This window comes from Mixophyes fleayi, chromosome 4 (assembly GCF_038048845.1).
Source record: "Mixophyes fleayi isolate aMixFle1 chromosome 4, aMixFle1.hap1, whole genome shotgun sequence".
Classification (NCBI taxonomy): Eukaryota; Metazoa; Chordata; class Amphibia; order Anura; family Limnodynastidae; genus Mixophyes; species Mixophyes fleayi.
Genome location: NC_134405.1, coordinates 67,763,325 through 67,779,592, shown reverse-complemented (window position 1 = coordinate 67,779,592; position 16,268 = coordinate 67,763,325).

The window sequence follows — 16,268 nt, the reverse complement described above, 5'->3', positions numbered from 1 at the left end:
CTCCCAATCCTATGTTCATTTTTGTCATTGTTCCAGGGGTTGGCCAAAAATGTATTTATACATTATTAAATAAATATAATTATTAATACTAACTACCAATTAGTACAATCACTCTTAGAAAGACAGATAAATTCAATGATTTATCTTAATAATTGACATTTGTCATAGCCATTAAACTAGTTTTTATTCAGATTTCCATGACAGCCTAATCTCATTTGATTGGGAGTATTTCAAAATCTATAGTCACTGCCTCACTGATCAATCAAAAAATATTGTACCTTACTCCTTGTATTGAGTTTAGAGGGCTAAAGTATAAAGGTTAAGCAGCATAAACAATCCAGAAATCTCAGTCCAAATGTAATTAAACAGTTCGGCAGTACAACCAGTCCAGGGATCTCAGTCAAATTGATATTGGGTACCAATAAGCTACAAAGGTATTGTTCAAAACAAAGTGGTCCCTCCTGGACAAATTACTAATATAGTAATGGATGTCTCTCTTGAGACAAGCAAAATATTCCCAATAACAGATTCCTGTCATTGAATGACATATCTGGAAATAAGTGCTAAGTGTGGTAGTAGTGGAGTTAGTTCCAAAGTTTGGTAGACATCAATTGCAGTCCAGTTCTGCTTATGGATATACAAATAATGGAGGCACGTAAATGTTGATAAGAGATTAGGACTACGCTCATAGATTATAACAGTGGCGGTAGTGGCGGGAGTGGGTTGCAGGACGGTGATAGCAGATCAAACTTACCCTCGCAGCTGAAGGATTTCCTGGGAAGCCCAGTCCGATTTGTCATCCTTTCTTTTTGCCACTGGAGACCGCACAGATGCTTGTGGCGGATGTGCGCCTGTCTTCTATGCCGTGCTTTCGCGCATGCACTAAATAGCTCTGGTCCCTTGTTTCGATGTGTGGTGGTTATTGTCAATGAGCATATGAACTTGAGAATGGGTTGTAATTGTGATACCTAAGCTTTTCACCGTTGCGGGCTTCATCAGTTAATGTTTGATATGAATGAGCCTGACTAGTGCTTCTTCCATTAATATGGGGACCTGATAGGCATTCTTGTCTGTTGATTGGTCCTGTTGGAAGATTGACATTTGGAGGGGCCAATTGGGCAGTCTTTTCTCTTATCGGTTCAGTCAGATAAGGGAAGTAGATGAGATAATAATGCAAACATTGATTATTAATTGTTAAGGATAATAGTAACCACAGATGCTGAGAGGTAGTGTGCTGATAAAGATATATATATATAGGTTCAACACAAGTAATATTATTCTTTATTTATATTTATAGGGACCATACAGGGTAAAACATCCAGAACAATAAACAAAAAGTACAAGGGCTTCAAAGTTCCAACATAGCATACATATTGAAGGTTGAGCAGAAGAATAGATAGAGACAGGAGGGAAGAGGGCCCTACTCATGAGAGCTTACATTCTAAAGGGAGGTTAAACAGACAGGAGGCACAATGGTGAGTCAGAGGGGAACAATCGCAAGAGAAGCGAGAGGCATGACATGGAAAGAGAGGGGAGGAAAACAGGCATGGAGAGCAGGTTAGGTGGATGGCTGGTATGCTTTGAGGAAGAAGTGAGTTTTAAGATACCGTTTTAAGGTGCACAAATTGGGAGCAAGTCGGATGGAACGTGAGAGGTCATTCCAGTGGAGGGGGGCAGCCCGGAGAAATCTTGGACTCTGGAGTGGGATGAGGTGATCAGAGCAGAGGAGAGGCAACTGTCATTGGCCGATCGCAGGAAACGGGATAAGGTGTGTGGGTAGAGAGGAGGTTGGAGATGTAAGGGACAGTGGAGTGGGAGAGGGCTTTTATGTGAGGGTGAGGAGTTTGAAGAAGATTCTGTAGGGGAAAGGAAGCCAGTAAAGGGCAAGGCAGAGCGGGGAGGCAGAAGATGAACGGTGGGAGAGGAAGATGAGTCTCACAGCAGCATTAAGTATAGACCTGAGGGGGCAAGGTGGGAGAGGGGGAGACCAGTGAGGAGAAGGTTACAGTAGTCAAGACGGGAAATGATGAGTGCGTGGATAAGGGTTTTAGTGGCATCCTGAAGGCGACAGGGTTGGGCGAGAGATTGAATGTGAGGGGCAAAGGAGAGGGAGGAGTCGAGGGTGACACCCAGGCAACGGAGTTGGGGAACAAATGAGATGGTGGTATTGTTAACAGTGATAGAGAGATCAAGATGGAAAGAAGATTTAGAAGGAGGGAAGACAATGAGCTCGGTTTTAGAGATAATAAAGTTAATTTTTAGAAAACGTGAAGACATCCAGGAGGATATGGTGGAAAGGCAGTCAGATACAAGATAGAGGAGCAGGGGGGAAAGATCGGGAGAAGCGATGAAAAGTTGAATGCAATCCACATAGAGGTGATATTGGAGACCAAAAGAGGTGATGAGATCACCCAGGGAGGTAGTGTAGAGTGAAAAGAGTAGAGGTCCAAGAACAGAGCCCTGAGGAACTCCTAGAGGGAGGGCAGAGGGGGGGAGGATGAACCAGAAATGGATACAGAGAATGAGCATTTGGCGAGATAAGAGGTGAACCAAGCAAGGACAGAGCCAGAGAGGCCAAGAGAAAGAAGGGTCTGCCAAAAGAGGGGGTGGTTGACAGTGTTGAAGGCCGCTGAGAGGTCCAGGAGGATGAGCAGGGAGAAGTGGCCCTTAGATTTAGCCGAGATTATGCCATTAGTAACTTTGACCAGGGATATTTCAGTGGAGTGGAGGGGGTGAAAGCTAGACTGGAGAAGGTCAAGGAGGGAGTTGTCCGAAAGGTGCCTAGTGAGGCGTTGCAGACTATTCTCTTGAGTAATTTAGAGGCAAAGGGGAGAAGTGAGATGGGGCGATAGTTAGCAAGAGAGGTGGGGTCAAGATTGGGTTTTTTGAGAATGGGAGAAATAAAGGCATGTTTAACGGAAGAGGGGACAATGCCAGTGGAAAGTGACAGATTGAAGAGGTGAGCAAGGTAGGATCAGGCAGTTGGGGAGAGGGTGTTCAGGAGGTGAGAGCGGATGAGATCCTGATAGCAAGTAGAGGGGAGAGAGGAAAGAATGAGCGAGTGGATTTCTTCACCTGAAGTAGGGCGAAAGGAGCACCATATATGATTGTTAGAGGAAGACGGAGCAACAGGGGTAGCAGGAGAGTGAAACAAGGAGGAGATATCAATTTTGAAGGAGAAAAAGGAGGCAAAGTTGATTTCAGAGAGCGAGAGCGTGATCGGAGGGGAGGGAGGGGTAAGGAGAGAGTTGAACATAGTAAAGAGGCAGCGGGGAGAGGGCAGAGCTGTAGGAGGAGAAGATAAAATTGAAGTGAAGAAAGTCGGCTAGGGAGCGAGAATTCCTCCAGAGGCGCTCAGCAGCACGAGTGCACTTCTGAAGGAAACGGGTGAATTTAGAGTGCCAGGGTTGAGGTAGCACGTTGTGTCGACGGGCAGAAAAGGTGGGGGCAACAGCGTCCAAGGCAGTGGTGAGAGAGTGGTTGTAGAGGGAAGCCACCTGGTCAGGGCATGCCAGGGTGGGAAGAGGGGAGTGGATTGTAACAAGAGAGGAGGAAAATGAAGACGGATCAAGAGTGTCAAGATTCCGCCTAGTGAGTATAGTTGTAGGGGAGTGGGAGCAGGGGAGGAGGACAGAGTGAAGGAGAGGACGTGATGGTCAGAGAGGAGGAAGGGAAAGTTAGTGAAATCAGAGAGAGCACAAAGATGGGAGAAAAAGAGGTCAAGGGTGTGACCAAAACTGTGGGTGGGGGAAAAGGTCCACTGAGTAAGACCAAAGAAGGAAGAAAGGGCGAGAAGTTTTTTGGAGGCAGGGTCAGTGGGGTTGTCAATAGGGAAGTTAAAATCACCTAATATGATAGAGGGGAGGTCAGATGAGAGGTAATGCTGGAGCCATGCTACAAAATTGTCAAGAAAGAGGGAGGTGGGGCCAGGGGGAGGGTAGATGACAGAGACACGCAGGTGGATGGGGGAAAAAAGGCGGATGGAGTGGACTTCAAAGGAGGAGAAGGAGAGGGAAGGCACCATGGGAAGAACCTGAAATGTACAGTTAGTGGAAAGGAGCAGGCCCACACCACCTTCTGGACAGTCACCCGGTCTGGTGGAGTGGGTGAAGGAAAGATTCCCATGGGAGAGAGTGGCAGGGGAGGCACTGTCAGAAGAAAAGAAACAGGTTTCAGAGGTAGCAAGAAGGTTAAGGAAGTTAGAGATGAAAAGGTCATGGATAGTGGGCAGTTTATTACGGATGGATCTGGCGTTCCAGAGGGCACAGGAGAAAGGAAGGGTTGGATGAGGGGACATGTGGATAAGATTAGTAGGGTTGCTGAAGCGTGGGGGAGGGTAGAATTTGGGGCAAGGGAGAGGATAGGCATAGGACATGATAGGAGACTGGAGACAGGAAGAGAGGACCGTGAAGGGGAAGAAGAGATAAAGGGGCAGAGGGAACAGGAAGAGTGTGGAGAGCAACTAGTGGTGATTCACACTAATGAACAATGAAGAACTAAAAACAATACAATGCAGGCAAAAATAATAGGTGGTGCTATATAAAAGAAACAGGAAGAGTGAGGAGAGCAAATAGTAGAGAATCACCCTAAAATGAAGTACAAAGACAATGAAGTGCAGTAAAATGTAGGCAAAACAGTGAGAGATCTCAGGTACAGGAGTCCGGAGGGTAAGTGTCCACAGGAGACATCAGGTAAATGTGAGTCCCGGAGGAAGTGTCCATAGGAGTACAGGTACAGGTAAGTCCAGAGGTAGGTAGCCACATGAGCAGGAGTGCAGATGACTCCAGGAGACCAGCTGGGAAAATTCAGATGAGTTCAGGAGACTAGGGAATGGCGAGAGGGCAGGGTCCAGCAGTAGTTGAGAGGCAGGGAAGCCAAGGTAAGTTCAAAAGGGGGAGTGAAGGTGGCCAGGGGTTGGGGCCCACAGGTGAGTGAAAAAAGGGGCAGACAATAAACGGGGCAATGGAGGTGGTGGTAAAAAGGACGAGCATGGCAGGGGTCCAGAGGCACTGGTGGAAGGATGAAGAAAAGAGCAGGGATCCAGAGTCACTGTGGGTGGAAGGGGGAATGAGGTGCAGAGCAGAGGTCCGAAGGCACAGCAGGGGTCCAAAGGAACTGCGGGTGGTGTGGGGATTGAAGTTCAGAACATGGGTCCGGAGGCACAGCAGGAGGAACAAGGACTAGATCAGGTATCCGGAGGCACTGGGGAAACATGGCATAGGGAAGAATACATCATTAAAGGGACTTCAAGAAGAATTGTGGACATCCATTATGAAATTTGTATTCAATACTGTTGTGTCAAATACAAGATGAGATTAAAAGACAATACTGTATTTATTATTATATATAATTCTATTCAAATGTAGCCAACACTAAAATTCTACACATATTATTGACTAAAATCCATGGTTTAAGAAACCCTGCTCCCCATTTAAAGGACAAATCAATCATTTACACCTGGTAAATATTACCTACAGCTAAACATTCTTGTCATTGTGATCACATACATTTATATGTACATAAATACATACATCACATACATATATAGTTTGCATATAAATCAGCCTGTACTGATGCAATACCTTCCTCAAGTCACCAGGTTTGAAATGATTATTGTAAAAAACTGTCCATAGTGTAACCTTAAACCCACTGATGTCATGAAGTGATGGACTACACACACCACTCACTCTCATGATGGAAACTTTCTGCTACATGTAATGTTAGATACACTGTCATGTAGAGTGTATCTAACCAACCACAAAAGACAGTGTTACAACACTGTGGCAAAGAGTGTACCTAGCATTAACAGATAATGACTCTTGAACCATACTCATTATACCATGCTTACACTTAAGTCTATTCTCCACTCTATAGCACCGTTAATCTAGGTAATACTTGTTACATTTATTTTATTGAAGTTCTAAAGTTTATTAAACAAAGTTCCCCAGCACAGCTATAACTTTTTTAAGAATACTTATACCATCTCACTATAATACTTCCCTCGGCATTAGAGTAATATAACTTAGGTGTTATAAATGTGTGACCAGAATCTGGTATATAGTGGTGATCAGTAATATAATAGCATAGGTCAAAATAATTAATAATCTTACTCCAATTGTACTGCAAATTAAAACCAAACAAAAACCGTCAGTACATTGATAAGAAACACAGGTTATCAAACTGAAAATGTGATAACTGTAAACATCTAAACAAACAAATAAAAATGATGCAAAATCATGATAATCATAAATCAAGGTTTCCAACAGTCTATATCAGAAATGTCATGCAGGCTTTGCCCGTAATATGTAAAAGCATCAAGGAAATGTTAAATAAGTTATAATTAGTACCGGTACTACTGAGCAGTACAATCCTAGTAAGCAAAAGTTCTGATCAATTGTTATCAGGTTTGTTGATAAAGTGCTAAATCGTGTCTGTTATAGTGGTATAAGTCCTCCTTCGAGTATGGGTTAGGCAATGGCGACTGGCAACTTGGACGTTGGGGTAAAGTAACTTACCTCACCTTAGGAGTTCTTTATAGAGTCCCTGATCCTGGTCTGTCTCTCTGATATGAAGCCACGCCTGAGTTCTGCCTCCAGATGTGTTCTAGTGTGTGTGGCTGTGTGTTTCTTCTTACCGCACAAGCCGGGTAGTAAAGTTTATTAATAGCTAAATCTCTGCCAGCGATGTAAGAAGCCTGTCTCCAGATGACAGTGGCTCGGCTGAGTAGATAATAAGCACAAAAGTGTTATTTGTGTCATTACCCAACGTGTTTCATCATGCTCTGGCTTCCTCATGGATAATTGAAGTATGGTACACAGCTTCTACTATAAATAGAGAGGTTCAGAAAGGTACCAGTTCCTCGATTGGTTGTGGCCCAGAGTTTCCACAAGTGTATTGTCACAAATCGGGATCTTAGTCGCACTTACCTCATCCGCCGCTGTCATATCACGGCTACCTGGGTCCCTTCTGGTCATCTGCAGCATTCCCGTTCTCCACACCTTCATTTGTAAACAAACACATACTGTCTGTCCTGCTGCATGGGCGCGGCCATCTTGGATGCAGTCAGGTGATCAGTCCTAACCAACCAGATTCAGAAGCTGTGATCACATGAACTGATCAGCCAATAGTTGTTTGGGACATCCTATTTAAACCTGCTGCTGTGATCTGTTCATTGCCAGAACAAAACACTTCTCTCCAGAGGATAGTTCTTGGCTCCAGTGTTCCTGACTGCATTACAAGTGCAGTTTTCCTGACTGCATTACAAGTGCAGTGTTCCTGACTGCATTACAAGTGCAGTGTTCCTGACTGCATTACAAGTGCAGTGTTCCTGACTGCATTACAAGTGCAGTGTTCCTGACTGCATTACAAGTGCAGTGTTCCTGTCTACATTTCCAGACTGCTAATTCCCCTGCTATATTCTACAATCAGCACGAACATGAGCAAGAAGTTCATCCAGGCTGCTAAGTTCTGTTTCACTCCTGCTCCAGCTAGTCCCAAGGGTCCCGAATCGGATCAAGAAATTCAGACGACCGTGACAGTTTGTTCTGGCCTAATGGATCCGCTAGGGGAACATACCCTGAGGGAGGACTCTGTCCAAATATTAGCTGAACGCATTGAGAGACAAGAAACTAACCAGGGGCAAATTTTGAGATTGCTGCATGATGTTTCTACACGTATGGATACCTTGCAGTTATTCCGCAGTCAACCATCCCAGACTCCGCCTGAGCCAGTAATACCTGCTTCACTACTTACTTCATCCAGACTCCATCTTCCCACGCCAGCTAAATACAATGGCGATCCGAAGAATTGCCGCGGGTTTCTCAACCAGTGTAGTATACACTTTGAATTACAACCCGGAAATTTCCCCACTGCACGTACCAAAACTGCTTATATTGTTTCGCTACTATCAGGGCAAGCTCTGGCATGGGCATCACCGCTCTGGGAAAAATCTGACCCAATTTTATTTGACATTGATAGCTTCCTGTCTACCTTCCGCAGAATATTCGACGAGCCTGGAAGAACAACGTCAGCCGCTTTAGATATTCTGCGCCTTCGGCAAGGGCAGCAGTCTGTGGGCCAATATGCCGTTCAATTTCAAACACTTTCCTCTGAACTATCTTGGAATAACGATGCTCTTGTTGCGGTTTTCTGGCAGGGTCTGTCTGACCACATTAAGGATGTATTAGCGTCTCGGGACTTACCTACAACACTAGACCAATTGATTACCACCTGCAATCGGGTTGATCTTCGGTTCAGAGAAAGAGCTCTAGAAAAGAGGAAGCTGAAACACCCCAAGTTCCACCCTATTCAACGGGTCCGTGTACCGTCTCCTTTCCCTGAAGGACCCATGCAATTAGGCAAAGCACGTCTTTTACCCACCGAGCGAGAACGGCGAGTTAGAGAGAAACTTTGCTTATACTGTGCCAGTTCCGGACATCTGTTACATCATTGTCCTCGTAAGCCGGGTAAACACAACCTCCTAGCTGACGATGAGGAAGTGAGCCTAGGAGTGGCTCTTCGCTCCCCACAAGGCAAGGACTGTATTATCCCAGTCACTCTGAAACACGCTCAAGGCTCCCAATACATTTCAGCCCTGCTGGATTCTGGAGCAGCTGGGAATTTCATGTCTGCCAGATTAGCTGCTGAACTAGCCATTCCACTAGAGAAAATTCCAGTGACCATCTTTCTCTCTGCGGTTGACGGTAGCCGTATTCCAGGGGGTACCATTACGCATCAGACTTCTCCAGTGACGCTCCAAATAGGAGTTCTGCATTCCGAGTCTCTTACCTTTTTGGTCATCCCAGAAGCCACTAGCCCTGTGGTTCTCGGGTTTCCATGGCTTCAAACGCATAACCCCCATATTGACTGGTCGACTCCACAAATCCTGGCGTGGGCTCCAACTTGTTTCGGGTCCTGTTTACAACGTGTTCTTCCACATTGCTCCACCTCTGATAAGGAAGTTTTGCCAGTTCCTTCTGCCTACCAAGAGTTCACAGACGTTTTCAGTAAGCAGGCCGCTGAAACTCTACCACCTCATCGGGATTGGGACTGTCCCATTGATCTTGTTCCGGGTAAAACCCCACCGCGTGGCAGAGTCTACCCTCTTTCTATCCCTGAGACAAAATCTATGTCTGAATATGTAAAAGAGAACTTGGAAAGGGGCTTTATTCGCCCATCCTCTTCACCGGCAGGAGCCGGGTTCTTTTTTGTAAAAAAAAAAGATGGTGGATTACGTCCCTGCATCGATTACCGAGGTCTCAACGACATTACCATCAAGAACCGGTATCCTCTGCCCCTCATCACAGAGTTATTTGACAGAGTCAAAGGTGCGCAAATATTTACGAAGTTGGATCTCCGCGGGGCCTACAATTTGATCCGTATCAGGCGTGGCGATGAATGGAAAACCGCCTTTAACACCAGGGATGGGCACTACGAATATCTTGTCATGCCATTCGGTCTGAGCAATGCCCCAGCGGTTTTTCAGAATTTCATAAACGAAATCTTTCGGGACTTACTGTACCATACTATTATGGTATATTTGGACGATATCCTCGTTTTCTCCTCTGATATCCAGTCCCATCGCAGACATGTTAAAGAGGTCCTCAGCCATCTCAGAAGGAATAAACTGTATTGCAAGCTTGAAAAATGCACCTTCGAAGTTGAATCCATTCCATTCTTGGGGTATATCATCTCGGCACCGGTCTCCGTATGGACCCAGAGAAGGTGCAAGCTATTCTTAACTGGCCTCAACCATCTACACTAAAGGCAGTACAGCGATTTCTGGGATTTGCTAACTACTATCGAAAATTTATTCGTGGCTACTCTACTGTAGTAGCACCACTCACCGCCCTCACCAAAAAAGGAGCTAATCCTGCCAAGTGGTCTGAAGAAGCCCAATCTGCTTTTCAACTTCTGAAACAAGCATTTATTTCTGCTCCCATACTGAGGCAACCAGATTTAACCTGTCCATTCTACTTGGAAGTTGATGCCTCATCTGTCGGAGTAGGGGCAGTTCTCTCCCAAAAACCAGCTGATGAGCAATGGCATCCCTGCGGGTTCTTCTCCCGAAAATTTTTACCAGCTGAACGAAATTATGCCATAGGGGACAAAAAGCTGCTTACCATCAAATTGGCGCTTGAAGAGTGGAGACATTTACTTGAGGGAGCTCGTTATCCTGTCACAATATACACGGATCACAAGAATCTGCTCTACCTTAAAACTGCACAGTGCATGAATCCACGTCAGGCCCGATGGGCACTATTCTTTTCTCGATTTGATATCCATGTCACCTTCCGTCCCGGTTCCAAAAATCGCAAGGCCGATGCTCTGTCACGTTCTATGGTAAAAGAAGAAGATTCCATCATTGTGGATCCACGGCCTATTATCAGCCCACTCAGCATCGCAGTCAGTAGACCCGACAATACACCTCCCCAGGGGAAAACTTTTGTTCCTGAGAATCTGCGTAAAAAATTGCTCCAATGGGCACATTGTTCCAGATTTGCCGGTCATGCTGGCATCCGCAAAACTCAGTCTTTCATATTGAGAAGCTACTGGTGGCCTACGCTTCATCAGGATGTTCAGCAATTTGTTTCCGCATGTGGCAGCTGTGCCCAACATAAAAGTTCAAGACAATCTTCAGCTGGTCAACTTTTGCCTCTGCCTATTCCCACCAAACCCTGGACCCATATTTCTATGGACTTTGTTTCCGATTTGCCCAATTCTAATAATTTCAATACCATCTGGGTCATCGTTGACTGATTCTCTAAAATGGCGCATTTTGTTCCTCTCCGTGGACTCCCATCAGCACCTATCCTGGCTCAGCAATTTATAAAGGAGATCTTCCGTTTGCATGGGTGTCCTGAAGAAATCGTCTCAGATAGAGGAGTTCAGTTTGTGGCGAAATTCTGGAGATCCTTGTGCCAAGCACTACAGAACAAACTAAACTTCTCTTCGGCCTATCATCCCCAATCCAACGGGCAAACGGAAAGAGTTAATCAAGACCTAGAAACATTTCTCCGTTTGTACATATCCTCTTCTCAAGACGACTGGGTAGATCTGCTTCCTTGGGCAGAATTTGCTCATAATAATCATTATCACGAATCCTCTGCTTCCACTCCATTTCATACGGTCTATGGCCTACACCCCAGGGTACCCTTGTTTACTCCACTTCCTACAGCCTCAGTACCTGCCTCTGAAGTTTTCCTAAAGAATTTTTCAGGCCACTGGCGCCAGGTACGGGAATCTCTACTTAAGGCGTCCCAACGCTACAAGATTCAGGCCGACAAAAAGCGACGAGCCATTCCAAGCTTGAAACAGACAGACAGAGTTTGGCTGTCTACTCGCAATCTACGCCTCAGAGTTCCATCTATGAAATTCGCTCCTCGCTTTATTGGACCGTTTAACATCTCCCGAGTCATCAATCCAGTGTCCTACAAATTACATCTACCATCTTACCTCAGGGTACCCAACACCTTCCATATCTCTCTCTTGAAACCACTGGTGCTAAATCGGTTTTATACACCCAAACTGGTTTCTCCTGAAGTGCAGACTGAACATGGTGACGAATATGAAATTAAAGAGATCTTGGACTCTCGGTTTCGACATAAAACCTTACAATATCTAGTCGACTGGAAAGGCTATGGTCCAGAAGAGAGGGCCTGGATCAAAGCTTCTGATGTTCACGCTCCATCTCTCATCAAAAAATTTCACCGCAAGTTTCCAACTAAGCCCCAATCTAAGTGTCCAGTGGCCACTCGTAAGGGAGGGGGTACTGTCACAAATCGGGATCTTAGTCGCACTTACCTCATCCGCCGCTGTCATATCACGGCTACCTGGGTCCCTTCTGGTCATCTGCAGCATTCCCGTTCTCCACACCTTCATTTGTAAACAAACACATACTGTCTGTCCTGCTGCATGGGCGCGGCCATCTTGGATGCAGTCAGGTGATCAGTCCTAACCAACCAGATTCAGAAGCTGTGATCACATGAACTGATCAGCCAATAGTTGTTTGGGACATCCTATTTAAACCTGCTGCTGTGATCTGTTCATTGCCAGAACAACACACTTCTCTCCAGAGGATAGTTCTTGGCTCCAGTGTTCCTGACTGCATTACAAGTGCAGTGTTCCTGACTGCATTACAAGTGCAGTGTTCCTGACTGCATTACAAGTGCAGTGTTCCTGACTGCATTACAAGTGCAGTGTTCCTGACTGCATTACAAGTGCAGTGTTCCTGTCTACATTTCCAGACTGCTAATTCCCCTGCTATATTCTACAATCAGCACGAACATGAGCAAGAAGTTCATCCAGGCTGCTAAGTTCTGTTTCACTCCTGCTCCAGCTAGTCCCAAGGGTCCCGAATCGGATCAAGAAATTCAGACGACCGTGACATGTATTACATCTGTCCATCCCCAGTGGGTGGGGGCAAATTAATTCAGTGATGAAGTAAGAAAGTAACTGAAGTTTAAATCCAAATTATAGGGTGATTCTCAAAATTATAGATGTTGTAAATGGAATCATCACATCAAAATAGTAGGTACAGATGTAAACAGACATCCACACAGTCAGTTCTAAGTCATTTGAATACTGTAGATGTTAGGTTAAATGTTTAAAAAACATAATAAAAGATATAGACAGACATGTGTGTATCATAACTATAGAAAGTTGGCCAACTCAAAGTCAATGATGAGGTTATTCATTGTCAGTGTTTTAGCATATAAATCTACTTTGTTCCTTCTGGTGACATACGACCAATGTAATCACCTCCCCTCCAAGACTTTTTGGACTTTACAAGTTTCCCATACATTTTAACAATGAAGGCTCTTTACAGTGACATTCGGCAGAATGTCCCTTTCTAATATTTTTATGATGTTCAGCTATTCTTGCTTGCAAATTCCAGATGTCCTTCCAACATACTGTTTGCCATAGGGGCTTTCCAATAGATAAATAACTCCTTTGCTGTTACATGTTATTTTACTTCTGATATTGTGTGTTTTCCCAGTGGTATAGGACATAAATGTTTTAACAGGTTTGATATCCCTCTTTTGACAGGTCTTGCAAGCATGGTATCTATTGCAATAAAAGAAACCATTATCATTTTCCCCTAACCAGGTATTTTTCTGTTATGAGTGCTAGGAGGGATACTGCTCTTGACAAGTCTATTATTAAGATTGTCTGCCCTATACACAAAACTAGGTTTACTGGGCAAAACTTTTTTCAATTTCTCATCACAAAGCAAAACCCCACTGTACCTTCTAATAATCCTCTCAATCTTGAATCTTTACTAAGTAGAGTAATAAAGGGGCAGAACCTTAGGATCAGACAGAGGCTTTCTCTTTTTCTTTGTGAGTAGATGTTTCCCACTTGTCTCCCTTATCTGGGTGTATGCTTGATCTATCAAGGTTTGGTCATAGTCTCTCTCAAGAGTGTGGAAGAGTGTGGAAGCCTGTATGCATATTGCTTCAAAGTAGAGCAATTCCATCTCAGTCTGGTAAATTAAAACTTAATAATGTTTTGTGGTTCTTATGATTACTTCTAGGTGATGGAATATAGGCAAGAACATAAAGTGACAGTGCGAACAGTCTAAAAACAACTTGATCCCACGTGCTGTTATAAGTAGAAACTCTCAATCTCTTATTGAAGTAATCCAAGGAAAAAACCTTCAGCGCACAGTTGGGTTTATACTAAGTTTGATGTAAATATAAATAAATGTATAAATGAAGTCCAGTTATGGACATATATATATATATATATATATATATATATATATATATATATATATATATAGTATGTATAGGAATAAAAAGAATACAAATATCTAAAGCAAAAGTGATACAAAGCAACAATGTTGTTAGTTAAAAAATGCTAATAGTGCTCATTCGCTGATTGTGTTATTCTTATCTAGTACTTATATTGTATGAATGGCATATCAACTGCACATACTCTGATAGTGTCCTAATTTTCAAAAGTGTCATCCAATAGCAAAGTCTTTATTGTCAATGTTCTTAGGTGTTCTTCTTAGGTGATGGAATATAGGAATTTCAATCTAACTCTTTGAGAAAGGTCTTAGGGCTAGATTTACTAAGCTGCGGGTTTGAAAAAGTGGGGATGTTGCCAATAGCAACCAATCAGATTCTAGCTTTCATTTATTTAGTACCTTTTACAAAATGACAGCTAGAATCTGATTGGTTGCTATAGGCAACATCTCCACCTTTTTCAAACCAGCAGCTTAGTAAATCTAGCCCTTAGTCTCAATTTTGTTGTTCTAGGTGTAGATAGCTAGGTCCAGAAACTCTACTCTGCTGTTGCTGATATTTGCAGTAAATTTAAAGTTTAGATCGGCGGTTCCCAAAGTGTGCGCCGCGGCTCCCATGGGTGCCGCGGCGCTGTCACTGGGGTGCCGCCGGCCAGCCCTAGAAAAAAAGAAAGCAAACAAACTTACCAATCCGCGCGGCGCTAGGACCCTGCAGCCTCCTCTCCCGCAGCTGTCACTGAATATCGACGTCAGTGACAGCTGCGCGAGAGAGGAGGCTGCAGGGTCCTAGCGCCGCGCGGATTGGTAAGTTTGTTTGTTTTCTTTTTTTCTATAGCTGGCGCCTCCCGCGGGGCAGAGGAGGAGGGCAGATGGCAGTGGAGGGGGACAGATGGCAGAGGAGGGTGACATGGCAGAGGAGGGGGACAGAGAGCAGAGGAGGAGGGGGACAGATGGCAGAGGAGGGGGTCAGATGGCAGAGGAGGGGGTCAGATGGCAGAGGAGGGGGACAGAGAGCAGAGGAGGGGGGCAGATGGCAGAGGAGGGGGTCAGATGGCAGAGGAGGGGGACAGAGAGCAGAGGAGGGGGACAGAGAGCAGAGGAGGAGGGCAGATGGCAGAGGAGGGTGACAGAGAGCAGAGGAGGGGGACAGAGGGCAGCGGAGGGGAACAGAGGGCAGCGGAGGGGGACAGAGGGCAGCGGAGGAGGGCAGAGGAGGGGGACAGAGGGCAGCGGAGGAGGAAAGAGAAGAGGAGGGGGACAGAGGGCAGAGGTGGGGGACAGAGGGCAGAGGAGGGGGACAGAGAGGAGGGCAGATGGCAGAGGAGGAGGGCAGATGGCAGAGGAGGGTGACAGCATGAGAGAGGGCAGAGGAGGGTGACAGAGAGCAGAGGAGGAGGGCAGATGGCAGAGGAGGAGGGCAGATGGCAGAGGAGGGTGACAGCATGAGAGAGGGCAGAGGAGGGTGACAGCGTGAGAGAGGGCAGAGGAGGGTGACAGAGGGCAGAGGAGGGGACAGAGGGCAGAGGGGCAACGTGAGAGAGGGCAGTGTGCCTGGTTGCAGAGGGGGCAGTGTGCCTGGTTGCAGAGGGGGCAGTGTGCCTGGATGCAGAGGGGCATTTTTGCATACAACTTAATAAGTATTTCTGTCGTGACCTAAATACTTATTACAATTTTTTGACCCAACTACTTTTAAAACAGGACTGCTCAGTAATTATTTTGGAGGGGTGCCTTGAAAAAATTTGGAGACTCTAAGGGTGCCGCGAACTGCAAAAGTTTGGGAACCACTGGTTTAGATCATTGTTGTTAATGTCTTTCAGAAAATTGTCAAGCTCCTCTATAGCACCCGTTCATATACAGAGTATGTCATCCATATAGCTATATGAAGATGTTGCTTAAGTGTGGGTTGTTTCCCCATATGTGTTGATTCACCCAGTATATGTTATGTCTAATTCAATGTTTAACAATGTAAGCAAAAATGTCCAGGAAGGTGCACTTATTCTTCAAAGAGAAAACTAAAAGTTTAGATGTGATATTATAAGGTTGAGTGTGTATTCTATGCAGCTTCTATGTAATCTATAGATATATAGATTAGCTATAAATAGAAAAGAGAATTAGAAGTGCAATCTTTATACTATTATTCAATATGGATATATTTTATATACCTTATTACTAAAATATATATTGGTAGGTATGAGGTAAAAAAAAATTAAACTTCTTTTATTAAGGTCAAAAAAAGGAAAAAAAGAATAGAAATTAAAAAAATATATAATTGTAAAAATAAATATAAAATAATAATAATAAATTAAATGATGTTGTGAAAATATGCAAATATATTATATGCCAATGTAGTAATATAAATGTGGAGCATACAAATTTGTAAAACACGATTAAAAACAGATAAAAACACAAAGATGCAGTTGCATCAGAATCATACAACGTTTATAGATCTCTGTAGATATGGCTCGTGTTGAATGAAGAACTCATTGGCAAGCACAGGTGAGAGCACTTGGAGAGATAG